The 26,945-nt window shown below is 40.4% G+C and overlaps 1 protein-coding gene across 1 annotated transcript in view; it reads left to right on the top strand.

The window, feature by feature from the left end:
* Positions 1-26,945, top strand: part of MSN (moesin) — a 580,418-nt gene that overhangs the window by 143,934 nt on the left and 409,539 nt on the right. The window lies entirely within an intron of this gene.

Raw genomic sequence — 26,945 nt, 5'->3', positions numbered from 1 at the left:
AGGGTTTTGGTCACTGGATCTCAGTGACTGGGAACATAGTTGTGCAAAATCGCTTGTGTAGACAGGCAGATGGATGCTGAGTAATTTTATAGGTGATAAGCTGTGTATATGTTCATTGATGAGGCCGTTCTAACCAGTTTAGGCTTTTGGTGTTATACAGTGGTGGGCTTGAAAGGGGTATTTGCTGCACATTTAATGACTTTTTTTTATAGCGTTCAAGTTTTAATTTTTGTGAAGCCTGGAGGTTAAAGACGGCAGTGCCATAAAGAAGTTTGTGAGGAGATGAGTAATGGCAAGTCAGTGAGAGTGACTAGGGCATCTTCTGCCTTTTGTGTTGCTATTAACGTTGTATCCATCTAGACTTTAGGGTCTGGTATCAAATTTCAAGACAGTATGATTTTATTGCCAGTTGGATCTCTTCTCCATTGCTGCCTTCTCAATTCTCACCAGAACCAGTCATCCCTTTGCTCCATTCTTCATTTTTTCAGGAGAGGTGTTCAAGATCTCCATCTGTGGCTTCCTCGGTGAGGTCCCTTTGGTCTTAGAGGAGCCTTGCTGAAGTGGATGTTAACAGGATGATTTGCAGATTCCTCCAGATGCAGATCCAACTAGGTGTTATCCTGGTGCTGTCCCCAACAGGTTCTCCAAGTGCAGGTTCAGCTATCCCTCCATTGGTTTCTCCTATTCAGTCCAAACCTTGGATCTGATGCCATTGGGGTAGAGTCTCCCCGGGGCGCCCACCTCTGAGCTGACAGTCATATTGACTTGGATTCTGACAGTATCCCTTACTCTCATCCAGATCTGATAAAATCAGGTTTAAATCTCAAGCTAAAACCTTTGTGCTGGGACTGCAGGGAGTTGGGTTGACTGAACTCCAAAGTTATCAGACCAGTCTCTTCTAAGAGCCTCTGTGCTAAATAATTCAGCACCTGTCGGCCTCTAAGCCAGGGCAGGTTGAAGCAATAGATTATTCCTCAGTTCTGATTGTGGCCTCCGCCATTGAGGCATTTGGAAGGGTTCTTGCCAGATCAAGAGACTATATGTCAGCTCTGTTCCAGCAACCATTGTTGAATACTACTGCTAACTGTGCAAATCCAGATAAACTGGGACAGTAGGCCTTATTCAGCTTTGGGAGGAGTACTTCCCGCACAAGTTCCCAGTCTTATTCTGGTCCTTCTCTGGAAACACAAACCAGACAGGGTTCTAGGAGACATCCGTATTTCTGTTGAGTCTGTAATTGAAGACTGAATTAGATGATGGGGGTAGTGTCCCCACAATCCCGAGGGAAGAAGTCACCTTTGATATTCTGGAGTTTATAAAACTGCAAGAGGGTTGGTCCACAGATGCATCCTCTTCTGAGGAGTCTGTTCTGCAAGGCTTTCGGGGCTGGCTCTTCTACTTTTTGGGGTGGTGCTGCCTACTTGATGCCCTAATAGACCTGGTGACTCTGAATTTGGAAGGATCCTGATGTGGTGGAACCATTTCATAAGAAACTAGATAAAATCTTGTTTGCCTCAAAGGACAGAGCACACTGTAGTGAGGGTCCCCTGGTAAATGCCATTGTTGTGGTGGCAGCTCTAAAGAAGGAACTCTCTCAAGATGGTACATCTATCCACTCCCTTAACAGGGAGACAGATTTGGGAAATGGGCATATGGATCAGTGACTGGACTTGGAGATCTGAACCACCTGGCCCACATCACACATTTCCAGGGGGACTTTACTAACAAGCTTGCCAATTTTGGGTAACCTGCCATGAGACATCCAGAAAACAGTGGAGTCTGAATTGTATACCTTACAGTTGATGTCCAGTGTATCTACACGCATGTTTTTGAAAGCAGTTTATTGTATGGTCAGAGATGCAGGCACCAGTGTAACTAACCACTGACATACCAGGATGTGATTGTGACTGTGTAAGACTTTACGAAATCAGTCCTTAACCCTTTTGATTATTTGATACTTTTTAACCAAAGGTTAAGGAGACTGTTACTAGGAGTGAATAGGATGGCAAAATCCTGTCTTGCCTTTGTAATTTCCACCCTGCAGAGGACCTTTTCTTGCAACCAGAAATGTTAGAAAATGTGGTTCAGAAAATCTCAAGGTTTTCACCAAGATACTCAATGCAGACAGACCCTCCTGAGACGGTGGGGTGAGGGGAACACTTCAACAGACTTCACCCTAAATGCTGAGGTGAGATGCAGAATGAGATTTTGCAGTCCTTTCACTGAAATCCTACCAGCAGACCTGAAGGGTTGTTTGATTGCTGCACTCTGAAGGTGGTCCGAGGGGGTACTTAATCCCTCCACCATGAAGCCTGGCAGGCCATCAAACAAGGCACATGTATGCTGATGTCTGTCGTTAAAGGCTACACTCTTCCATTTGCTTTTCCTCCTCCTCATAAAGAGAATTTGCAGCAGAAGTATCAAAATTGCTGGAAAAGTCAGTATGATGATGAACCTAAGCCACCTAAATCTGTTTGTAAAACAGATGGAATTCCAGATGGTCACAGTGCAGTCCATTTTGCCTCTGAGGAAGGATGACAGGGTGTGCATTATAAATCTTTAGGATGCCTACTATCACATTGAGAGAGGCATTGTGGGAAATTTTCTCAGTTTCTGTCTGGGACCCAGTCACTTCCATTTTAGAGCACTGCACTTTGGTCTCACCCACATGCCTCAGGTATTCACCAAAGTCATTGCAGTGGTAGCAGCATACGTCAGGCTGCTAGGGTTTCTGGTGTTCTTGTATCTAGACAGTTAACTTCTCGGTGCTCTAACCAGGAATCTTGTAGTCCAGCAATGGAACTTCTTGCCCAAACTTGTACAGAGTTGGTTGACACCTATACAGCTCATGGTTAATCAGATGCCACCTTAGTACTATTTCTCAAATAGCCAAACTGCCCAACTACAGTCTCTCATCCCCCTTCATCATGTAGCTTTTCTAGTTATTGGCATCCTTCTCCCATGACGCATCCTGCAGCTGTTAGTTAATGGCTTCAGCAATCATCTTGGTCCCCCTAGTCTGGTGGTACTAGAGAGTTCAGTGGACCCTATCAGTACAATGGTCCCAACTCTCTCATCCTGTAAGAATTCAATTTTAACACCCATTTTCAGAAATTATCTGGTAGTTGACCTCTGTAGTCAGTGTCAATCATCCACCTGGTCTGCTCTGACTCCTGTGGCCCCAGTAACCATGGATGCTTCCCTCCTGAGGTGAGGGGAGCATTTCAAAGGGAAGACTGTTATAAGGTTCTGGTCAAATATATGGGTCACTGTTCACATGAATATCTTTGAGATTAACAGTTCTCCTAGCATTGCAGGTTTTTCAGGACTCTCTTCCTAAGGGTGTGATATCCATAAAGATGGACAACATCGTAGTCTGATATATCAGAAAGCAAAAGGGAATCCATTCCTGTCCACTTTGACAAGAGGCCATTTGAGTATGCAGTGGGCAGTGACTTTTACCACTTTTTCATAGCTGTGTACATTTTGGGGATTTGTAGTGGATAAGTTGGGCAAGCCCATTCTTCTGCCTCATGAGTGATCCCTCTGTCAAGCAAAGGTGACTCATCTTCAACCACTAGGGCTGACTTGATCTCTCTTGCTTTGTACCTAAACTGCAAATGCTGCAGGTATTGAGACCTAATCCCTCCATACAGTCAGTCAGAGAGGTGCTTTAGCCCACATTTCATCATTGGGTTTTCTGTATGCTTCCTCTCTTACCTTTATTAATGAAAATTTTAATCAGAAACCCAGAAGGTACACGTCCAGAGTAATCCTCATTGCTCCCTTTTGGCCCCTACAAGTTTGGTTCCCTTTTACTCTGGCCTCTTCTACTATATATGCCTTTGGATATTGGATTGCCTTTCAGGCCTCCTGATTCATCCTTCCAGGCAGCCTCTCCTGGATCGAAAGACATTGACGTTAACTGTATGGTTCTATTGATCTTATTGCTGTCCAGAGATGCCAGGCCATATTCATTGGTAGTTCACATTTGTCAGCCTCAAGGGAGAAGTTCCAGGAGAGTTTGTCTAAGGAAATGGAAAAGGTTTTCGATCTGGCTTTCTCCAAAGGAATAGGCTTATAGATTAGTACTAGGCTAACTACCCTTGTGGGCCATTTAAGCGTAGCCAATTACCCTATGTGAGAATCAAACCCTGCACCTTTATTTGTAAGGTAAACCCCTTAACCATTATGCCAGCCTCCCAACCCTGGGATCAGAATAGATGTCTTTTTTTCAGTGCCTCTTCCTTCCATCCTAGACTTACTGTCAGATCTGTTGTATAAACGCTGCAGTTTCTGAATCAAGGTCCAGATAGCCCACAGCAGCCATTACCAATTTCCAGATTTCCAAACTTGTGTATGTCTAAGATTTCAAAGGCCTTTCTAAAGGGAATCTTGCTGAGGTTCTCTCCGTAAGGGATCCAGTTCTGCCATGGGACATAACTGTCATGTTACAAGCCATAACCAGGCCTTCCTTTGAACCAGCAGCCACAATGCATCTAAAATTCCTTTCTTGGGGTGGACTGGTTTTTCCTGGTGGTAGTTGCATCTGAAGTTTTTCTGAATTGCAAGCACCACCCTGTAAACCTCCTTGTACCATTTTCATAAAGACAGTGTCTGGTGTCTTTGAGAACTAATAGAACCTTTCTCCCAAGGATGGCATCTGAGGGGAACCTGAACCAGGTTATAAATTTACCAGTCTTTCCACAATTTTCTGATAAAGGAAAGTATGTGTAACGGAAGAAAACCAACGATCCACAAAGGCACAGGACACCTGAACAAGCACTGAAGTCCAATAACGGAACAATTCCTTCTTACTTTTCTTATTGTGTGGAATATGGTCAATGGCAATAAAGTGGAACTTATGTCCACTATGTTGGTCGATATGCTTTGCCAAAGCATTGTCTGCCTTACATTTCTTAATGGCGTACATATGTTGGTAGATTCTTTCTTTAAATTTACGGTCTGTCTTTCCAACATATAACGCCAAGCAGCTGTCACAAGTAGCTAAGTAGACAATGGACTTGGTATCACAATTAATTTTGTGGTGAATCCTATATTTTCTGCTATTTAGTTGGAAAGAGTTACCTGTTCTTAAGCAACTACACCAATTAGTGACCACACATAAATGTACCTCTTTGTCTAGAAAACGTGTCAACATTATGATGTTTTTCCAACAAGGCTTTCAAATTAAGCCCTCTCCTATAAACGACAAGGGTCCTGTCACCTAGTTTCTCAAGTAGGAAGTTGTTGCTGGTAATAAGATACCAGTTCTTCAAAATAATGGAACAGACTTGGTTTGAGTCTGTGCTGTATGCTGTGATAAAGCTAGTTAGAAACTTTTGAGTTTCTTTGTTACTATACGTCAAGGTAGTGTTAGAATTTGATTCTAAGGACTCAGGTAGGCCAGTGGGAGAAGGAATAGACACCTCATTGTTGTTGTCCAAGAGAGGTTTATAAAAAACATCCAATCTCTTGTTTTTTGACTTCTTGTATTAAGTCACAAATAAGTGTCTCAGGATTGTCACGACTACTGAACATGTCAAACAATAGTTGACATTCGGTGTCAAAACTTAATACAGTACTACACATCCTAGCCGCTCTGAGTTGTCCCTTGACTATCTATCTTTTTTGCTTAAAAGGATGCTGGCTGGAAAAATGGAGAAATGAATTACAGTAGGTTGGTTTCCTGTAAATGGGTGAAGTCAACCATCCAATGTATTTTTCTCCAGTTTAACATCCAGATAGTCAATGGAGGATGTGGAGAAATGGTATGTAAACTTGAAAAACTGAGTTGTGGTGTTCATGTATTCGATCAGTTGTATAGCATCATGCTCTGTGCCTTTAAACATGATGAAGATATAGTCAAGATATCTAGTGTAATAAATTAACTGATGTTTAAAATTAGAATTGTCTAGTATAAAGTGTTTCTCCCAGTAAGCTACAAAGGCATTAGCGACACTAGTGCCACAAGGGGACCCCATTGCAATACCTTATGTTTGTATGTAGTGTTGCCTTTCAAAAATGAAAAAAATTAGATGATAGGATAATCCCCAAAAGTTCAGTGACCGTGTCAATTTCATCATTGGGTGCTCCTAGATGGGTCATGATGTTAGCTATCCATTCTGTAGCCTCTAAGTGTGGTATAGAAGTGGAGGTCCACTACGTCTATAGTAAGGAAATTAGCAGAATTGTCAAATGAAAGCTTGTTAATATCAGAGAGGAAAGACCAAGAATCCTTACATATACCTGGAATTAGTTTAAGGTATTTAGATAAAATGTCAACCAGACGTGCACAAGGATGGGTCATTGAGGACCTGCCATCAACAAGAGCTCTTATAGGCGGGTTATGAAGGTTTTTGTGAATTTTAGGGATTCCAAAAATTATAGGGGTTTTAGGAGGTGTAATGTCAATAAAGTGGTAAATGTCACTATCTATTTTACCTGAGAGAAACAAATCTCTAAAATAACCCCTATTTCTAGAAAAAGTAATATTCATCTCATTTAGAGAGGATAGTTTGTAAGCTGGACTATCCAGAATCTGTAACATCTTTTCAGTATAGTGTGTATTGTCAAACATGACTAACCCACCCCCTTTGTCAGGTTTCAAGACTCTGACTGGTAGGTTACGAAGCTCATTCAACAAGAGTTTTTGACTCCTAGAGATGTTATCAATCTGTTGCTTAAGGAAAGAGTTATGATTCCTGTCTAGATGTCTCAAGTCAAATTCACAAACCCTTTCAAAAAGAGACAGTTCAGGATGTAATGGGGGGTTAAATACACTGGACTATTTTAAATTAGTAGCATCTTGACCCGTGGGGGCAGAGAACAGTAGCCCTAAGTTAAGTTTACGTGTAAAACATTTCAAATCTAGTATAGTGCCAGTTAAGTTAAAGTGACAACTGGGTACAAAAGTGTTACCAAAGGCCAGTAAGTAAATTAGTTCTTGTTCTAATGTAAAGCTAGAATAATTATAAATTTTAAAATCTCCCTTTGAATTGGTTAATATTTTTAATGCTGAATTTTGCACAGTCTCTAAATCCAAGTCCACATCTAAGAGCGGTAGTTGTTCCAACGTCTGTTCCTGTAGCCCGTTTGTCGGTTGTTGTTGCGTTGTCCTAAAAAAAATTGTTATTATCTTGAAAGAAACCATCAGGCAGTCCTTCCCCTTGATATTGAGGACCATTATTAAAGTTGTTATAAATGTTGTTCCTCCTAGCCTTTAACCTGTTACTCCGTCGGGGGCCTTGAACCAAACCAGGGTCAGAATCTTCTTGAATAATCTCCAGGTTGTCACTTGGAGGTTGTTAGAATCAATGTCCCTATTTGGTATTGGGAAGCCAGTGCTAGAAGACCCAGAATGGTGCATAGGAGGCACTAGTTTGCCATAGGCTTTATTCTGTTGATACACTAGTCTATCCCTGTTGAGTTTTTTAGCTTTATTGGCCTTAAGCTTAGTTAATAAAGCATCTGTGGTATTGAAGATACGAGCATAGTCATATTTGTATCTTAAAAAATCCAAATCCACATTTATTCGACTGTCCAAGTCATTAGTTTCAACTGTAAGAGTAGCAATATGTGTTGAATAATGGTTAATCATTAATTCTAACAGTTGAAAGCCTTGCTTATCAAACAGTAATTTAAGGTCTGTTAAAAATGCAGCATCAGCTAACAAGCCTGTGGGGGCAAAAGTGCAGCGCAAGCCCTTGGGTACAATTTTATCCTGTAGACATTGTTTAAAATAACAGACTTCAAGTTGCAGTTTTCTTAATTTCAGTAGTTTAGAATCAAGTACCTTTAGTCTGCTCGCTATAGAGTCTGTAGTTGAAGAGGTGTCAGTCAATTGTGATGCCGGTAGTTCCTCTAAACCGTGGTGAGAGAATGAAAAAGACTCCATGTCAGTAATCCACTCACGAAGAATTGGAACACTAATAAGCACAGGATTAGAGTTAGTACTGCCACCGTCGTCAATTCCAGCTGTACCTTGTACAGTACGTGAAGTAGGATAAGGGCTGCCAGACATAACATTGGAAGAAATAGGTTGTCCCGCTGGAATAAGTGTAGAACCCGTGCTGGAAGAAGAGTTACCTAGCACAGGAGCGCTACCGTTAAACAGCTGATTGTGATCATTAAATGTTTTGTGATCTAAATTATCCAAGCGTGAATTCAAGTTGTCAAGCCGTTGAGAAATAACAGCAAGTAGGGAAGTCATGTCAGAGTTGTCTATAGGTCTCTCTCGGTTAGACGGACCAAAAATGTTAGGACTCACTGGGCTGTTTGGTGTACCTGTAGCCATGACAAAAAGACCAACAGACTGTGTAACGGAAGAAAACCAATGATCCACAAAGGCACAGGACACCTTTATTCACCTACATTTATGTGCGGTCACTGTAATTGGTGTAGTTGCTTAAGAACCGGTAACTCTTTCCAACTAAATGGCAGAAAATATAGGATTCACCACAAAATTAATTGATACCAAGTCCATTGTCTACTTGGCTACTTGTGACAGCTGCTTGGCGTTCTATGTTGGAAAGACAGACCGTAAATTTAAAGAAAGAATCTACCAACATATGTACGCCATTAAGAAATGTAAGGCAGACAATGCTTTGGCAAAGCATATCGACCAACACAGTGGACATAAGTTCCACTTTATTGCCATTGACAATATTCCACACAATAAGAAAAGTAAGAAGGAATTGTTCCGTTATTGGACTTCAGTGCTTGTTCAGGTGTCCTGTGCCTTTGTGGATAAAGGAAAGTATGCTTGATCTTTACTAGGTATTCGTAGACAGCTCAGATTTTATATGCGAAGGATAAAAGATAGATATATATTTGGAAATCTGATGAACTCTCTTGCCTTTTCCAAATTTAAGTATTGCCACTCTAGATGGCCTTCTGATTGATCTTTGCTTATGACCGTCTGTGACTGGCCTTGCTTGAGAAGCCAAAAGCTCATTTAGCAAGGGCTATAACTACCTCTACTCCTTTTATGCTCAAAGCTCCTGTTGAGGAGATTTGTGCTGCAGAGACTTGGACAAAGCTATGAACAGTTGCCCAACTACAAGCTGGATGTATAGGCTGTATCCGGTACATCTTTTGGCTCCACCGTTCTCAGGAATTTCCTTAATGTCTACCAAGTGTTTAGTATGGGAATCTATCCCATAGGTTGAATCGAAACAAGACTATATCAGACGCACATGTTTTGTGCTCACCATATGACTTTTTTTTTTTTTCATTTCAACATCCCTCCCTCTGTCCACCTTCCAAGATTTGTTACCTGGCAAAATTGATCTGAGGTAATTTGGTGAGATGGAAGGAATTAGGGGTAGGGGGAAGAGTCAGAGCCTTGGATCCACAACTTCTAAAATGTACTGAAGTTGGATCCATTGGAATAGAGTAAACCAAAGGTTGAACCAGATGAAAAGACAATGCAGATGTATCATTACGGTAAATACACAGATTTATTTTATATCCAGAAGCATTGGTGTAATGTGTATTTTTTGCAAATGACAAGTTTTGTAGTATGGTTTCCTTTTTTCAAGATGCCAATGAGTTTCTCTTTGGAGAATATAGACTATGGATCTTAATCACTAGTTGGTGGTTTGACGTGTGCTAAAGAAGGTTTGTTTATGGGCACTTGTATCACTGTGGACTCTTCACAAATGGGTATTGTTGTACAAACCAGGATTCTGTTTAGTTGGCTTTTAATTTTTTGATTTCTGCTGATTAAATGTTGCACAGTATGATATGGCCATATTAGACTTTTGAAGGCCTGTTTTTCAGGTGGAATGCACTTAGTAGTTTACAAATAGTCATTGAACTCATTGTAGCCAAATCAGACTATTGGTCAAGCAATGGCAAGTCCGGTAGGCACCTTCAGCTTTGTTTGACCACCCTTATTGTTTTATGAGCGAGAGATTGTCTTACAACAGTGTTTAGTGGATGAATAGTCTCTCAAGGCTGCCCAATGTCAAACCCATGTTAACTTTCTGAACTCTACAGTTCCCTACAAAACTGAGTCTACAGAACTGCAGTTGGTCACCATAACAAAATCAGTTTCTTTCAGCATTTAAGCAGAATAGGTTGCACACAAAAAGCATTTGTTAAGCTTTCACTTACAGTGCTGTGTAATTAAGCAGGTCACCATTTTGGTCAGCCATATGGCTCTTTTTCTACTTGAGCATTTGCCTCCTTCCCCTGTAACTTAAGTAAACCGACTCTTGCATTAAGAAATATAATACTTACCTTATAGCTTTAGGACACATTAGGAAACCTTGTAAACTGCAATAGCCTGACATTTGAACAAGTAACCCTTGTAAATATTCCCAAAATTGTATACTGTTGGTCTGTCTTTCCTGCTAAATATAAGTGCATTTACAGTGCTGAGTGCAAGTAACATTAAAATTCAAGTACTGAGTGCAAATAACATTATAGTGCTGAGTGCAGATTTTAGGCCCTTACATTCAACTTGCATCTGGTGTGGTGTCTTGAGTCAATCAGGGTATTCCCTGTAACCACTCCTACTGCTTTCTCTTTTCCCCTACCCCCCCCCCTCTTTCCTCAAACAGGTTAAACTGCTACAATTCAGTACAGGCATCATTTTCAAATCTAGGTGCTTAGGATTTCCCTCTCTCTTCCCACCTTGGCTGACTTGGTGTGACTCTGTGCAAGTTTCTTCATTGTATGGATCTTTTACTGTTTTTTTGTGTAACTGAATGACCTGCTGCTAAATTCTGATTCTGCACAAGACTGCTCTATGTTTTGCAGAGGCTCTATAAGTAGCTAGTGACTTTTTTGAATTTCTGTGGTAATTGTGTTTTAAACTGAAACTGTACCTAGAGAAAGTGTATAATCAGAGCTCATACTTGCTGCATGTATTTTTACTGTTTAAATTGGCACACACACATTGATGAAGTGCTTTTATGACTTGAATAACTTGGGCTAGCTATACCTGAAGTGCTTTTACTGGCAATTTTCCAGTTGTACAATTGTGAACAATTGATTTAGTTTTTCTGGTATATCTTTTTAAAATATGGCAAGTGTTTGTTTACTGCATTGTTCTCTTGCTTGGGTTTATTAGCTATAAATCTTAAGTTAATTCTGAAGTGTGCTACTTTACCCTCCCACCCTCAAACCTTTTTGAATGTATTATAAAATAACTGCCTGTTGCCTTCATGCTTACCCTAGAATCTCTGCTTTTCTCTTTTTTCGCAGTTGAACTCTACAGTTGCAATTGGTCACCATAACAATCAGTTTCTCTCTGTATTTAAGCAGAGTAGGTTGCACACAAAAAGCATTTGTTAAGTTTTCACTTACAGTGCTGTGTAATTAAGCAGGTCACCATTTTGGTCAGCCATAGGGCTCTTTTTTTTTTTCTACTTGAGTGTTTGTCTCCTTCCCCTGTAACTTTAGTAAACTGACTCTTACATTAAGAACTATAATACTTACCTTATGGCTTTAGGACACCTTGGGAAACCTTGTAAACTGCAATAGCCCTGCTACGTTCGCCCTCGCTACGCTCAGGCTCTCTTCGCTCCCCTCCCTGCCCCCACATTCCTCCTGCCCCCAGTACCTCTAAATTTATAGTACTATAGCCACTCCCCCACTTTCTAGATCCTATCTGCTTTCATCTGGGATAATTCCTCCCACCCCCATTCTTCTACCTACATTTTAATAGCACCTATTAGCTTTCATCTGGCATTCTCCCATCCCCCTTCCAGTACCTTTACCTCACCACTCTAGCTTCTGGTGTTGCATCACCAGGTAAAAGTTCCTTAACTCACTAGCTGAATCACAGATAATGATATACTCCTCTTTACTACCCCTCTTGTTCGCACCATACCTCCTTACCTTGTATGAAAACCAGTTTCTCACGGGATTTCAGGTCCCGAAAGGCCATACTATCACCCCAGCTGTAAATCCTCCCACCTTCAACCATAATTACAGTACCAGGTCCTATTCAACATCTTGTTCAGTCTATCAACATCTCAACCCCAGGCACATTAGCTCTAGATCCAAACACTACCACAAACTAATAAACAAATTCCTGAAGTTCATCATCAAGTATAGACTTAACCTAATACTTGGTGGTTATATTCACCCAAACCCTGGCCCACCCACTTCAGATACACATACCCCTCTACTTGCAATCTAAGCTACAAACCTACAATTAATAGGCCAACTAACTCTCCTAGCCTGTCATCTCACTATTAGAAGCATTGATAACAAGGTACATGAATTACATGCACTTCTGTATGTCCACTCCCCAGAGATTCTGTTTATCTGAAACCTGGTTAAAACCTAACACTACAAATCTTAAGTTAATTCTGAAGTTGTCTGTAGACAGTGAAGTGTTACCACCCGAGTACAACATACACAGGCTGGATCGTGCTTCGCGGAAGGTGGGTGGGCTAGCTGTACTCTATAAATCTGAGTTGAATGTCACCATAGATGTAATGCAACTACCTCAGATTAATAGCTCAGAAATTCTTGCCACCAAATTGCAACTTAATAAAAATAAATGTTTTAATATCTGTATGTACATTCCCCCAGGTAACAATATATCTGCACTTTAAGATATCCTGCACTGGCGATCATGTCATTACCCCCAAGAAACCCTACTATTTGGAGACTTTAACATAGACTGGGGTACCTGTTCCCCAGAATCCGCAACCACCCATATTAACCTGCATGCATTTACACAAATCATATCCACCTCTACCAGGATAGGTGAACCCAACCAAAAAGAAAGCGTACTTGACTGGGTACTCAGTCACCCCCGACTGTACACCTCTGGTACCCTCCCTGATTGCCTAAGCGATCACCTTCTCACATATGTAATTAAGCACAAAGCCATTAATTCCCAACAACCCTTACTCAGGTTAGAAACAATAAAAACTTTGACCCTGTCAAATTCCAACAAGAACTAAACTCATGTAATTGGTCTATTCTAAAACACCTCCCCGTAGAGGAAGCAGTAGCATACTTTAACAACAAATTCCTTGAGATCCTTGATTTGCATGCACCTGTTCGTTCAAAGAGAACAAAGGCAAAAACTGCGCCATGGCTTTCTAAAGAGTCTAAACTCCAAATTACCCTTGGAAACAAAGCATGGGCTTTATGGTGTTCTTCTAAAGACCCCAAAGATCACATTACATACAGGCAATCCAGGAACGGAACTAAACAATCCATTTTACAAGACAAAAACAATACTATAATTTACAGACAGTAAATCAAAATAACCCTCAAGTTTTGGGCAGGTTTAAATCTACTACATCCTGGACAAACTTTAACCCCAATCCCTACTGCTACTATTGATGAAACCCCTGAAGATGTTTCTGACAGTTTTAACCGATTCTTTACTGAGACAATTCAAGCCCTAGCTAGCCAACTACTTCCTAGCTCCCCTGGTCCTGAAAGTAGCACCCCTAGAAACCTAATAGCATTCAGCTTCCAACCAGTCGCCACTTCACTTATCTGTACCTTGGTCAAACAATTAAAACCCACTACACTTTCTGCTGATCAACTCCCTGCCGAGTACGTACAAAAATCACCTGATGCTGTTGCTTACCTCGTCTCAATACTAATCAGTCGAATCATAGTAGAAGATAAAATTCCCACCATCTGGAAAATATCCTATGCAATCCCACTTCAAAAAGGAGGCAGCTCTACTGAATCCTCCAATTATAGGCCAATAGCTATAATCTCTCCACTTGCAAGGATTATGGAAAAATGTATTCCTAGACAACTCATGCACCACCTAATCCAGAATCACCTTATGGCAGACTCAGCATGGCTTCCGTCCTCATCACAGCACTACTTCAGCCCTCCTAGCCTTTACCAACACCATAAACCATAATCGCAACAATAATTATATATCCTCAGCCCTCTTCTTGGATCTTTCCAAGGCATTAGATATGGTTGATCACCAACTTTTAATCCACACCTTGCAAACAATGTCTAGATACTGGAGCGTTTCAATCCTACCTGAATGGCCGACAGCAGGCTGTCCTCTGGCAGAACAAACTCTCTAACCTTCTACCTAACACCCTTGGAGTACCACAAGGCTCTGTAATAGGGCCCTTGCTGTTCTCAGTCTTCATTAACTACCTTTATACTGTCGTCCCAAAAGTCAGCTGTATCCAGTATGCTGAAGACTCTACTCTGATTTGCTCTGCCACATCTCCAAAAGCTCTGGTCAGTTACCCAGACCACCTTTGATACAATAGAAAACTGGCTTTCTGAAAGTCGTCTGATCCTAAATCGCAAAAAAAAAAGTTATTTTCACCAACACGTAGGTCTACCGCTTTCACCTTTACCATAACTTCAAATGATGGCACAATAATCTCCCCTGATCCCTCTACAAAACTATTAGGTGTCATCCTAGATAATCTAAAATTCGACCTATATGTTAAACTATCAAAATCATCAATAAAAAAACTAGGGTCACTTTACAGAATAAAAGCCTTCCTTAACCCCTCCAGCTAAAATTGCCATAGCTCGCTCTCACCTTCTTTCAACCCTTCTGTATGCATCCCCTCTACTCTCGAATTTAAACAAGACTGTCCTTAAACTGTCAATTTGCTACAACCACATTGCCAGGTTTGCCACTGGGCTGCCTTTTAGGACACATCATTGCATCAATCTAAATAAGCTTGGGTGGCTTGAACTACCCAGCCTAATCCAGTATAACCAACTGATTATGGCCTATAAAATCCTCTATAATCCAGACAATACTCCTGCACTTAAAAAATATTATCACCCCCTATAACAATCCTAGACCGCTTTGATCCTCTAACAAACTACTAATTCAGACTAGCAAAATTAATAACACAGCAGGTGACTCTGCAAACTCTGTAAGTAGATCCTGGAACTCTTCCAGCTGATACTGCCTTACTTTCCACCTTAGGACAATTTAAAACTAGACTCAAACAACATTTGTCACTTAACTGGCTATGTCAATGTATCAAGCCTGGCTAACTCTCTCTAGAATGTGTGAAAATCTGTTGACCAGTTTTACTATGTAATTTAATTTAATCCTGATTTACACTCTAGATAAACTCTAACCTGTGGAACTTGTTTTAACTTGCTTACTTATGTAATCTCTGTAAATAGTCTGTAATATGTAATTGCTAGTATTATGTAATGCTGTATCTGCTTACCCTTGAAGCTTTTCTCCCCAGGCCTCCACTGAAACTGGACATGCATCCAGTTGGACTATCCCGGTCAACAAATGTAAAATAAATAAAACTTGTAATAAATGTTCTAATTTACTAACTGCCCCAGAGAATTAACTCAAGTCACAAACTAAATCTAAAATGGATTTAAATAACTACAGTAGTATGACAGTTTTGTTCGCAGAATTATAAACAGTCAATATTTCTAGTAAGGGACAGTCTGGTCAAGTGAATTCTACAAAACAGCACAAGCGCAAATATTTCTTTTTAAAACTTTTGATCTGCCCAAATGGTAGCTTGTTGGCTCCAGAACATTTGGTACCTCCCCTAATTAAAAAAAGAGGAGGAGTAATCAGACAAGACAATTCAACTTTATGCAAAAAATCGAGAGGGGGCTGTAAATTTAGAAATGAATCGAGATGCAGTTGCAAATGCTGCAAAGCTTTATGCATTTTATCTGGCTACTTGTGCTTTGAATAAATTTTGTCATTGTTCCAGTGACTTTTGTATTCGGTGTTGTTTACAGCTGTAAACCCTTCAGATCAAGCTTCATATAGATCCGTTTCAGTTTAACCATGACTATAAAAAGCCCACATTTTCCCAGGTCTAAATGGTATTGATCCTTTAAAGCCTATGTTGAGGAACAAACACAATTGTGTATGAGATTTAGTAGGTCTTGTGATTTTTACGTTGGTATATATTGTGTTGCAATTCTGCTTTTTAATGACGTCTGAGGAAGCACTTTGGGCATAAGTTTTAACCTGAGTTTTATGTGTTTTGTCTGGCTACTTGTGCTTTGAATAAATTGTATTGTTGTGGTTCCACTAACTTTTTTTTATTTTCTGTTTTCTTTTTCTTGATCACTTTGATTTACTGGAGGTCAGATTGCTTTGTTTATGCTGTATATAACAAACGTGTGTTTTTTTTTTTTTTTTTTGTTTGGTTTTTTTTTTTTTGGTTATCAAAGTGAATGATGGGACAATGGAGTCTACTTTATACATAAAAGCTTCAATAAAAAGTTATTGGATGCGAATCCTGAGAATTACACATCTCTTCTTGAGATGAAGATTGTGATGCAAACTAATGAATTAGCAGGTTTAGAGCTAGAGGTTATAATAATCAGAACATGCTAGAAATCTAGCCTGTAGAAGAATTACAGGTTAACTTTTAGGTTATGTTAAGAGAGTTAGTCATACCATTATTTCCGTGATTACTTCTTTAGTCTCTCATACTTTCTTTAGGGGGTTGATTTAATAAATATTAACACACCTTGTTGGGAGAGGAGTTAAGTAGCTGTTGTATCTAGTAGTTGTAAAACTACTTCCAGGAGGCTAATACCATTTTACAAATTTTAAATGAGTTTCAAAGAAATGTTACTTCATTGGCTTTTTGCAAACAAATTATTGATGGCAGAATGCTAAGGACTTGTCCTCCAAGGAGTCATTGTTTTTGACACTATATAAATGTCTTGATTTTTCTTCTGCTAATAACTATTCTTAATATTCAGTTCATTATTTATAGTACAGAATGGATTATTTTAGCATCCTGTTCCCATACAACTTGTGTAGGAAAAACCTTTTGATGTTTTAAAATTTGCATTTGTGAACATTTGTGATATCGGGTGTTTCAAACATTTTGTGCTTGTAAAGAGCATTACTAAAACTTTAAAGTTTTTAAACTTATAGGTATTAAATTTGTACTTCGAACATTGAATAATAAATTTGGATGACACTAGCCAGCAGAGTACGGTTATTAGATTGTTACATTAGGTGCATTGTTCTCCTCAGGACTTAATGAACATTTATGAACATAACATGTTTTTGTTGTGCTGTTGGTGTCTTTCGGCTTTTCCTGGTTAGGGGTCGCCACAGCGGAACTCCCGTCCGCTAATGATTGGCAGTAGATTTTTATGTACTGGCTTGCCGGGCCTAACACACAGCCTTCAACGAAGGAACGCCCATTCACGCATGTCTCCACACAGAAGACTCTAACTGAGAATCGAACGAGCAACGTCTAACTGTGAGGCGACAATGCTACCACAGCACCACCACAGCACCATGTTTTTGTTGTACTAACAGTGCATATTAAATATCACTAAGTGGTGGTTATATAAAGAATGTTAAGTCATGTGTTTAGATTTGTACTGAGGAAGACGTGAGGAAGACGTGGTTTGCTGAAACTGATTTACCGTTGGTTCCACCAATGGTGTATCCGTACTTTATTAAAATGCCAAGATACTTTGCTATCCTTGGCGGTGGTTTTGCTGGATATTTATTTTGTGGCATTTTAATATCTGCTGCTGTAATACAATATTTGAAGTATAAACTTGATTATAGTTGTATTTTCTTTTTACATGTGAAGCTGTGCAAGTGTTTGGGGTATGAGTGAGAGGCTTTTTGGAGGAAGTATTGCAAATCCATATACATGATTTGCAGTGACATGTAAGAAGGTGGGAGATGTTGGAGAAAATATTGGGAGGGAGGAATTGGGCAGCTAGATCACTTGGTGGTCAAGGTATTTGCTTCTCTGTTTCAAGGTCTGAGACAGTCCTCATCTTCTTTCACTTTGTGTGGAGCATATTTTTCCTATGGGTATACTGATTTTCATTCTGTCTCCCCAAATCATACTAGATTATTGGCTGCCCTAATTTGTGTATTGCACTTTCCTCTTCACTTGTGGGTAAGGTCATAGGTGAAAAGGGCCAGAAGTGGACCAGTTCAGGGATGCCTGATCTAATCTCAGCATCTTGACTACTTCCTTTGTTAAACTCTCATCTCTTTCAGGTTATGTAATGACTTGCTAGTAGTCGAAGCTTTTTACTGCAGGTTGTCTAATTATTTGAATATATCAGGGTACCTCATTCTCGTGAGCTGCCTCTTGCATTTCTGACTGATGTAGTATTTTTTCATACACATTGAGAATGCCTCACCTCAGAGCTAGCTGTCATCTTTGATTATATCACACACATATCTCTCTTTGAACTGTTGCTACTCATCAGCTGTAGCCCTCGCATTTGCTGGTATTCCTCAAAAATCCATCTTTGGAATGCAACTGTTCAGCGCCTATTCTAATGTACTGTCTCTAGCTAATCGAGTGTATAAGCTGTCTTGCTCAATTGGCTTTACAATCTGTGGTTAGTATTTCCTTTAGGCAGCCGTTTCTCAGTAAAGGTAAATATTATGGTCGGGGGCTGGCTTTTAATCCATTCAGATTGTAAAGATCGAATACATGCTTTTTGGGACATGCATCTCCCTTTAGTCAGGCACCTCTTAAGTGTCCAGTACATTTTTCTTGCTTGTAATAGTAAACATAAGTTTGTACAGCTGAGGCCCTAAATGCAATACTGCCAGTTTGAAAACGTTAAGTTGTGAATTATTTCCTGCAGTTAAATGCACAAAACATTGTAATATGTTGTAGTTCCATCAGCTTGAGCTATGTAATCTTGAATTGCCAAACCCTCATTCAGTTGTCTGCAGTATAATGCCTGCCTAGCAGTAGTACTTCAGCATGGGCCAAACAGAAGCAGGAAGATGACCCTTTGTGGGTAGGTGGGGGACTTTGCAGCTGTTTTACATGTTTAGACAAACTCAGTTACATATCATTGGAGTTCCTGAGGTCCTTTTCAGATGGTTGCCTAACGTGTTGAATATCTTGAGGTTGAAAAATATTTAGATTGCAATATGCTTTAACTGTGGAAGGAAAAACGGACATTTACCACACGTTGAGACTTCAATTTCTTCATGATGCTGTGTGGTGTTTTTTCCTCTCTACTGGTGTCATAGCATTTCATCATACTTGCTGCATGGGTGTGGTACATTTGAGAGAGTCTGGAAGTTGTGTATGTAAAACTGAGTGGGGAAGTGAGGCTTGTAGTTAGTGTATTCCATGTAAAAGTCTTCATTTTACATAAAGAAAATTGAGTGTAGCTGAGTTTTCGTTCTGTTTCTGCATTACTCAACTTACATCAAGCTTGTCCGTTGCTTGTGTCTAGGCATTCATGCTATTTCCATTGGGATTGGACTGCACAGGTTCATACAGCAGGACTAGTGGTTGTGTTTGAAACATGTGTGAAACAAGACTGTGGTCTTTGGTATACCAAGGAACATGTTATGTACTTACTTGCATATTGAGTGCTGAAGTTTAGTGTGAAGTTGGAGACTGTGTACACCTTAACACACCATTGTGGTTATCAAAATGTAGCAGAGAATAGTCAGACATCCCATCAAAAGATTATATAGAAATGATAGGTGTATTCATTCTAGTCTGAGGTAGTAGTTGATGCATGCAATACACTACCAAATTAAGACAAATACTAGTTTAGATTTTTAAAAACAACCTGGACACTTGTATGTTTTGGTATTGGCAGGCTAGAACAGTCTTATTGCGTGGACTTGAACTGTGTGTGTATGATTTTACAGTTTGACTTTCATTTTTATGTATAGTTTGTACAGAATGGTTAGTTGTCTTGTTTGTGAGGCAGCCTGGCAAATTGTACTCCACTTAGATAAAATGCTGTTCTGATGCTGAATGAGAATAGTCTGTCATTCCTGGTTTGGCAGTTTGTACGACTGTTGAGTAAGCTCCCATATTCCATTTACTGAACTTTTTTTTTTTTTTTTGTCTGTACATAAAACCTGCACACACAACAGCAGGATGTAAAAGAAGATAATTTTTATTCCAAGGTAGCTAAAAAGCTGCCCGCCATGAAGATAACAGACCGGTTTCGGCTTAACAAGCCTTTATCAAGGTTTAATTTCCTTTGCAAAATAAGTTTTGAAAGCAACGTAACATCCTGGTACTGTTTATATACATCTCTCTTAAAATGGTGTCCTCCTGCCATTGGTCGATAGACTCATCCAACACAGTTACAAATTAAATGATGCTGACAACAGTGTAAATGAGTATATGAGATTGAAACAAAAATAGAGATCATGAAAATATCATGAAAATATATCTAAGTCCCTATTAAAAAATAATTTAAACTTACAATTAATTGCCACAATGCTAATATTATATAGTTAGTTATATATGTATATATATTGTATATAAACAGTACCAGGATGTTACGTTGCTTTCAAAACTTTTTGTGTGCGCTGGTCCCTCCTTGGTTTTGCTTCAATTGGTTTGGACCGTGCACCAAAGTCCACCCCGCGTGCCTCGTTACTCTGTACATAAAACCTGCCTTTTTTACCCCCCATCCCCGTAGCTAGTCACCATCATGCCCCTGTTCCTAACTTAATTTTCCTCCTCCTCTTCTCCATTCTACGTGTCCTCCCACATAACGTGTATAGTATACGTACCTCTGGAACACATGTAAATACTGTGTGTAGTGCCATGTCTCAGATGTTTTGGAAAAGCATACCTGTTAATTTCCACAATGCTTATACGGTTTTCTTTATCAGCTGTGATGCCTTCAACCAGGATGTGCTTGACATTGACCAGTTTTGATCAGTGCACTGCTGTTAACAGAAAAATATAAAAATGCATGCTGCTCATGTGTGGGTGTGTAAATTTCTCTGTGTATATTTGACACTGTCTTCTTAAACCAGATTCCCTTGAAAGTACATCCATGCCTTCACTATTTTCTTCTGGATGTGCAAAAGTTTTTGTAAGCCTTTTCTTTGGATTTTAGATGCAGGCCATTCCTCATTGTTTTACCCACATTTGACTTGCTTGTCCAGCTGTTGGGTTGCACTCTGGATGTTTCACTGGGACACGCACATGCACACACTCTGGCAATGGTGGCAGGGTGTGTCACATTTTGTAAGTGTGATGTAACATCTGTTGCTTGTCCAGTCTTTTCTACTGCTTGTGAGTCATTGGTACTATGTTCATAGACAAAAGCCTAAAGAATTTGCAATTTAATGCATGAATATCTTGTGTGCAACATTGTTTAAACCAGCCAGCTTTCAAAAGCTCTATTCTATCCATTCCGCATCTTCCTTCTGACCGATAAGTAGCCTGTGGATGGAAAATCAGCAGTCAGAATGAAGAAACCTCAGCACTTCCTTGCCTCCTTATGAAGAAACGTCTCAAAAGCTTCACTGGAGCAGCAGCCAGCCTTCAGCGTCTATTCTGGCAGATAGGTCCCCATTTGGAAACCTTTACACACAATATTGGTCGTAAGCAATTTTATTTTACATGGTCTTTTAACAGTATTATCCTGTCAATAAACCCAGTGTCATTCTGATATCAGAACCTTCTATTTCCTGTCAAGAGTCAACTATTTTTAGCTTTGCTTATTTCGGGGTTATTTTAGTAAGCAAATGTACTCCTTTTGTAAACTTTATATTTTATTAAAGTGCTGTTAGGAATAGTTTTATTTGGGCATGAGCTATAATGTATTTTGGCGCTTGTTTCACTCCAACTAACAGCCATTTTTTCTGTCTGGTTGAAATATTGGAGAAGTGGTTTCTGACAGGATTTTAGTTTGCTGCTTACCCATTACATTGTTTAGGAGACTGTGAATGTGTTGAAGTATGCTGCTTGTCAACACTGTTTAAGAACTTAACTTTTGACCAGCTTGTTCCAGTGAAGCTTACTGCATCTGAAGTATCCTCCTTAATTACAGCATGGATATTTAACTGTTGCTGCTGGTCAGCTTTCCCTGTTCCTAGAAGGAAGAACAAAAAACACTCGCTCAATAAACTTAGCTGACTCTGTGGGCTCAGTTAATGTCTCTGATGATTGTGGCTGAGACTGCAGTGACATGTATTCATTCCTCAGACCACACACTGTGTTTAGGGCCACTGCTGCTGCTTCAGTTTTGTGGAGGTATGGCTGGGTACATAAGCTTTATGATCTAAAATCTGAAATTTAGAATTTAAGCTTTAGATAAGGAGATTTATATGACCTATCTGCTACTCTGGTTTTCTCACAAAATGAGAGAGGGAAAATAATTCTGGGATTAGCCAGAATTATTCAGGTTCCCAGTACAACATTGACTGGGAGCACTACTCAAGCCCCAGCACCTTAGCCCAAAGGTTCCTGGAAATTATAAACTGAAATGCTATGGAACAACTAGTCACCACTCCCACAAGAGGGGACAACATACTAGACCTGATCATTACCGACATGGGGACTCTCTGCTCCACACCAGAAGTATATCCCTCATTGGTAAGATCAGACCATAAATTAATTTCACTGGATGTCCACATCCTGACCCCACCCCCAGCCCAGAAAACCACAGTAAAAAAACTTCTCAAAAGCCAACTTCTCACTTCTCAAAACCGAAGCGGAATCCTTCAACTCCCCAGGGCCAGTGGAAACTACGGCCCAAACTGCAGAATCCTATATAAACACATTCTACGGACATCTCCAGGAATGCATGGATCATGCTATCCCAAACAAAGCCAAGACCCAATCATCCAAAGGCAGGCGTCCAGTCTGGTGAACCCCTGCCATAAATAAACTGTACAACAGAAGGAGGAAGCTACTACATGATGGAGCAAAATCCCTAATAGGGAAGGCATCTCTGATCAGTACTAGCAAAAAATTACGATCCCTCATAAAATCCTCCATCTTCGAGAGAAAAATTGCACAGGACACCAAAGACAATCCTAAGGCTTTTTTCAGTTATGTTAGGAACCTGGGATGCAACTCCCAGACTTGTTCTCAGTTGATTCTAAATGACAAAAAATACACTGAACCCACAGACATCGCCAATATCCTGGCAGGCAGGTTCAGTGCAAACCCCCCCCCCCCCCCCAAAGGAGCAAGTATCTATTCCGGCAGAGGGCTGCCTCCCAAACATCTCTGATGCTCAGGTGAAGGCTGCCCTCTCCAAAGCAAAAAAACACTGCTTCCATGGGACCAGATGGTGTCCCAGGTTGCGTCCCACATGAACTCCAAGAGGAACTAATCCCTCAAATAAAACAGCTATACAATCTCAGCCTCACTACAGGATATGTGCCCACAGAATGGCGTACAGCAACAGTGGTCCCACTCCACAAAGGTGGAGCCTCTACGGACCCTGGAAACTGTCGCCCCATAAGCTTGACTAGCTTAGTCTGCAAAGCTATGGAGAGGATCATCATGGAGCTCCTAAACAAAGACATTGGGGACCTACAGACACTAGATCCTACCCAGTTCGGCTTTGTCAAGGGCAGATCCTGCCTTTTGAACCTGGTTGACTTCTTCGAAAGTCACCAAAGCCATAGATGAAGGGAAGGTAGTCCACTCAGCCTATCTGAACCTTGCAAAGGCATTTGACACAATACCCCACTCGGGCAACATAGATAAGCTATCCAGCTTAAATATAAACCCCTATGTCACAAGATGGGTCGCAAACTGGCTCGGACAGAACCCACAGAGTGAGAGTTGCTGGAGCCATGTTAAACTCTAAACTGGTCAAGTGGCGTCCCACAGGGTTCTGTCCTGGGACCACTCTTGTTCGGTATATACTTTGTCGAGGTACAGGCAAATGTGGGAGGACTATGGCTCACCAAGTTCGCAGACGACTGCAAACTGGGCGCCATAATCGACTCTCCAGCTGACACAAACATCCTTCAAAAAGGTCTCTGAGACAGGTAACTGGTGCCAGCGCCATGGTTTAAAGCTAAACGCTAAATGTATAGTCATACCCTTTGGCAAAAACACTGTGCCCACAAATTACCACATAGGCAGAAACCCATTAAGTACAGAGAAAGTTATTAGGGACCAGGGGACCCAAGTTAATAGCAATCTCTCCTTTGAAAACCACATTTCCAAAGTGGTTAGAAAGACCTTCTACATGGCCCACCTCATCACGAAGGGTTTCACATCTAGATCAAGAGAGGTAATCGTGCCCCTTTATTCATCCCTCATCAGGCCCATCATAGAATACAATGCCCCTTTTGGGATGTACCTTACCCGACACCTGCAGCAATTAGACCCCAAAAGTATCTCACCAAGAGGATCAAAGGTCTCAAACAGATGCCATATGCTGTTCGGTTAAAAAAAACTCCAGCTCTACTCAGTTGCATACCGCCTACTTAGAGGCGATCTATGCCTGACATGCAAAGCTATGTCAAATCCAGAATTAATGGACATGCTCCACCTCAGTAAATCTAAATCCCTTAGAGCCACACGCTCGAGGGACTTGAACCTCAGCACAGAAATAAATAACTTGCTGGAGGGACAGGTTCATAACCCAGAGGCTCCCTTCGCTCTGGAATCTAATTCCAGTTCATGTGAGGCAGAGCACCTCACTGAATCTCTTCAAGAAGAATCTCGATAGGTGGATGGGGGATCGTAGGTTTGTCCCAGGGATTACTCCCGTGTCACTATTAGACAGAGGCACAGTAAACTAAACCTTAAAAAGGGCGCAGTATACTCAAATCAAGGGGTGGCGTAAGCCATACAGAATCGGGCTAGGCTTATAATTGCCCCAGGGCAGATAGCCTAGTATGAACCTATGAACAAATCTCCCGGAATTTGCATCTAAAAACAAAAACATACCCTGCTTTCTTAAGCTAAAAAGGGAAACCGATGTTAGTAGGGTAACAACAAGAAACAACGATCCTCTTCTAGAAAGGTTTAGTCTACAATTTCAGAATGGCTATATAAGCATCAACCGTTAAAATCTATTCCACCAACTGGCTCTTTACACTTCCTTTCAGTAGTAGTGTTGCAGATTCTTTGGTGTTAAAGGGTGTTGCAGGATGTATACAGTTTGCACTGGGTGCTTGTCCTTTCAGGGGATTTCTTTCTCTAAACCAAACAGCGTCATTCCCCAGGTTCTTCGGCACTTGCTCACTCTGAACCGTAGAAGCAGTGCCATGAAATTAAAGGGCTAAGGGTTCTATTCCAGAAAGTTTCTGGTACCAAAGAGTAGTCTAGTTAGACCAGGACTAGATCTAAAAGGTACGTACCATCGCATTCACATAGCCAAAAGCTTCAGGAAAATTCTGTTTTGTCTGTCTGGGTTGCATTATTAGGTCTCTGCATTACACTGTGTTGTGTAAAGCTCCAGTGGGGTGTACAAAGTTTAGCTCCAGTCATAGCACATTGCAGACTGACATTCGCATAATTTCCTTGTTTACACAACCTTATCTTTTCTGCGTATTTTCTTTGTCTAGTCACTACAATGTTTTTTTCTATTTTGACCAGTGTGGGTGTCTGCATATTCAGAAATGCTGTTTGACCCAGTCACCCAGGATTGTTTTTTAGGAGTGTCTTTCAGACACTTATAGCAAAAGGCTTTTTTGATGCTGGAGAAAGTGCATTTTTTTAATCTGGAAACTTTCCTTAACTTCTCAAATCGTTCTCCAACTTCTGTTAGAGAGTATCTCAAGATCTTAGAGTTCATGGCATCTGTAACTCATGAATCCTCTTACCAGGTTACATATACGAGAGAGAGGCAGAGAACAGCCTTTGCATCCTCTGCAGCTTCAGACTCCAGGGCTTTGTTTAAAAAAAAAAAAAAAAAAACGCACAGACTGAGACTGTAATACATACAAGCAAATTCAGGTATCCCTTTTTCCACCTCTACCTGCGAGCCATCTTGCGTTGTGCAGAGCGAAACATACTGGCTGACAAAGCCTGAACCATACCTCTCAACTGTACAGATTTCCACAGAATGTCCATATTTTTGGCTTGTTTCCTCTTTTCCTGGCAAGTCACTGGGATGATCTCGGGATTGTAGTCACTAAATAATGGCATACATTTGAGTTTGAGTTCAGATCCTTCAGAAAATGTATATTAAAACCAATCCTGTTACTCTAGCAACTTTCTAAAAGTTTATAAGAGCAGTATTTAAAATATGTCCCTGTTTTTACCCCCGTTTTGTCAAGCTATGTACAGATTTTAGGCATTAAGAGGTATGGCCTGGACAGACCTACATGAATGGACATTTAATGAGGATGTCTTCTGGGAGTTGATCCACTTGTGGGGACCATGTCAAATAGATTTGTTTGCTCGTATCGAAACAAACAATTGAACAAATCCTGTTCCAGGACTTCTTGTAAGAAAGTCTGTAAAAAGATGCATTTTCATTTCATGGGGTGGGAGTGTTCCTCTGTTTCCACCCTTTCCAGTGATATCCAAAAAAAATTTCTCTAAAAACCTGATTCAAAGAATCAAACCTCCTACTCAACCCCAAGAAAACTAAGTTAATGATTTTTACATCAAAAAGTTGCCAAAATCAAATGGTCTTTCAACGTAAAGTCAGAAAATAATAGTCATTGAAACGGTAACTCAACTAGGCATTATAATTGATGGCCATCTCAAATGTGACCAGCATATACAGCACACCATAAAATCCACACACCCGAAACTAGGCTTAATTGATTATTATTAGATTCTGCAAGAAAAACTCAAGCCATCACCTTACTGCCAACTCCTTTGTATGCCTCAACAACATTAAATACTCTGAGAAAAGCTCCCCACCTGCTACAGTAAAATAGCCACCATTGCCATAGTTTAAATCAATTGAACTGGCTTGAACTGCAGAACTACCCAACATTCATAACTACAGCACATAAACTCACTGTACTAAACATATTACTGCCCAACAAGGCACCTACATTTTAGTAACAAACTCTTACTACGCACACACAAGGAAAATATTGCAGATGTCTTGCTCTGTTCCCAATATGTTGCTAAACTGGGGAATAGTCTCCCCACACATGTAAAACTCTGACAAGCTCAATGGTTTTAAACCAGTGTCTAAACAGCATCTTAACCAATCCTGGTCTTGCAGTTGCTTTTCATCAGGTTGACTTTGCACTCGTGTACGCTCCTTAAACAGATGACTATCAACCTGTTACTGAAATGACAAAACAGTTTTTA

Source organism: Protopterus annectens, chromosome 15.part0, assembly GCF_019279795.1.
Source record: "Protopterus annectens isolate FY-2018-M chromosome 15.part0, PAN1.0, whole genome shotgun sequence".
In the NCBI taxonomy this organism is placed as follows: domain Eukaryota; kingdom Metazoa; phylum Chordata; order Ceratodontiformes; family Protopteridae; genus Protopterus; species Protopterus annectens.
Note: the sequence above shows the minus strand (reverse complement) of the source record. Positions and strands in the feature narration are given on the sequence as shown.